Source organism: Cynara cardunculus, unplaced genomic scaffold, assembly GCF_001531365.2.
Source record: "Cynara cardunculus var. scolymus isolate 2C unplaced genomic scaffold, CcrdV1 Un_Scaffold_4775, whole genome shotgun sequence".
Classification (NCBI taxonomy): Eukaryota; Viridiplantae; Streptophyta; class Magnoliopsida; order Asterales; family Asteraceae; genus Cynara; species Cynara cardunculus.
Window position 1 is genome coordinate 7486 of NW_020202060.1, and position 2749 is coordinate 10234.

The 2749-nt window shown below is 27.5% G+C and overlaps 1 non-coding gene across 1 annotated transcript; it reads left to right on the plus strand.

Annotated features, from left to right (window-relative positions):
- Positions 1-1145: 1145 nt before the first annotated feature.
- On the plus strand, positions 1146-1333 carry LOC112504151. Its single transcript, XR_003068133.1, has one exon. It is a non-coding gene; the product is annotated as a U2 spliceosomal RNA (small nuclear RNA).
- The last annotated feature ends 1416 nt before the right edge of the window (positions 1334-2749 follow it).

The following is a 2749-nucleotide window of genomic DNA, read 5'->3' on the forward strand; positions in this document are numbered from 1 at the left end:
CCATAGTTGGAAACCAATCAAACCAAATGGTAGAAATTATAGTGCAAAATTAATTATATTATAGTATTATATCTTTATATGTATATATATATACTATATATATATATGTATATACTAAAGGAAGAACCAAGAGTATTGAGGTGGCATCATGAGAATTGAGTATTGAGGTGTTGGTGAATTGTGGTTAAGTTTGAGGTATCCCACATTGGTGAAGAGTTGAAAATTTTGAACAAAATGAAGTGTATAAGAAAGGTGCATTGGATGCCTTTGTGTCAAATGTGAGGTTTGACTCATAGAGTTGTCTTTCTTTGGATGACCCTTTTGAAATCTATAACCATGGTTGGAAACCAATCAAACAAAATGGTAGAAATTATAGTGTAAAATTAATTATATTATAGTATTATATCTTTATATATATATATATATATATATATATATTAAAGGAAGAACCAAGAGTATTGAGGTGACATCATGAGAATTGAGTATTGAGGTGTTGATGAATTATGGTTAAGTTTGAGGTATCCCACATTGGTGAAGAGTTGAAATTTTTGAACAAAATGAAGTGTATAAGAAAGGTGGATTGGATGCTTTTGTGTCAAATATGAGTTTTACCTCTTAGGTTGTCTTTCTTTGGATGACCTTTTTAAATCTATAACCATAGTTAGAAACCAATCAAACCAAATGGTAGAAATTATAGTGCAAAATTAATTATATTATATTATTATATTATATATATATATATATATATATATATAACCATGGTTGGAAACCAATCAAACCAAATGATGTATTATTGTTGAGTTTTAGTTGCCCACATTGATGAAAAGTTAAAATATATATATATATATATAACCATGGTTGGAAACCAATCAAACCAAATGATGTATTATTGTTGAGTTTTAGTTGCCCACATTGATGAAAAGTTAAAAAATTTGAACAAATTAAAGTATATAAGAAAGGTGGATGACTATCTTTGAAATCTATATCATGTTTGCAAATATAAAACCAACTAAATGGTAAAAATTATAGTGCAAATATAAAAGTGAAACCAATGATGATAATTTGACAACATGATGTAGTTATTTATCTRTCTTCTTGATGTTAATACTATCAAGATTTGACACACCCCTTTAATTACAATTCAAATATTATAGAATGTTACGATAAAGTGTAATATTTTTGTCAGTTTAATATCTGATATGTGGGTCATCGACCCCACTTGATATTAATTTTATTTTTTATGAGGAAAAATCCATTATATTAGCTTGATGATGTGGTTCTTCATGCATTGTATTGGACTTCCACTATTGTTGCTACAACTTACGCACTCCTCTAATTTTCACTAGAAATATTATAGAACGTTTCTTCTTCGTAACTTCAAAAATGAGATTTCAATTAAATTTGTTATAACATTAAAATCGTGATTTTGTCACCTTAGATAAGATTTCAAATAAAACTGTGACTTCTAATTAGACAAACTACTAACATTAGTCAAACATTTGTAGAGTACTTTGCAACACGATTCTCAAGCATAGTTAGATAACTTAAATTAGCATATGGTTCTAAGATTGTTGTCAAATCCTCTTAAAAACTTTTAATGTACTCACATTTGTTTATAAAATTTCAGAAGAGTACTTCAAATTTAGTCTATAACATTCCTTTTAAAGATGATATTATCACTATCACGCAACGCGCGGTTAGAAAACTAGTTGAAATAATAAGAATATAAGGCATCTAAGCAATAAGGAGCAACTTACATAAACAAAAAAGGTTAAGAGAAGTAAGAAGGGTAATTGGTGCTTGATGGACATCTTCAATATTTGAAAGAATTGAGATATTTGATCTTTTAAGAGTATTATATATGGAGATATTTATATTGGAATTAGATGCCTTTCATGTACAAATTTCAGGACTAATCTGCAAAAGATATGAATCCTACATAATTACAGATTTAGGGTTTCTGTATTCCTTTGATTGCAATTAGGCTGTGAATTTATATTGTTTCACTACAACAATATTACGACTTTATTTTATGGTAATCAAACAAAAAATATGTATTAACCGAAATTGTTTCAATAGATTTATAGAATGTTTTTTACAAATTCTTTTAGATGTTTTCTATTTTAAAGTGTCATCGCCATCGTATGTAACAATTTACCTAATAAACGCTAACTGTGGTAAGAGTCATCGTCATCGTCATCACTTACCGGGTTAACATGTAAGATTCATGGTTTTTACCATATTTATTCGGTAAATAAATGTGACTTATCCGATTAAGCATTTGGTAAACGTAAATAATGTCAATACCATGTGTACGTACTTATTTGGTGATACCAATTTCATTTCTATAGAAAGAAAGGATTTCCCCCTAAGTAATCAAATAGGCGAAAACCCAATATCCATATTCTCAATATGTTTCTTTTTTCTAATAAATATATTCTTCAATGCTTTATATATTATACTAATTATAATTATCTACGGCTAAATCAGTTAATTTTTTTTTAGTTTGTCAAAAACCCTGATTTAGTAAGTTGTAATTAAATTCGTTCTTAAAAAAAAAACTACTTCTCATAGATTATTAGGGTTTCTTCATCTTTTTTCAATAATATCGCTTAATTTTGTAGGTCATATTATACTATTATCTATCTTATCAGATAGTTTTTACCAAACATGTTTAGTTTGTTATTAATCAACAAAAAAGCTATATTACCAGCTAATTTGCCAAAAATAATATTAGGGCTCATACACT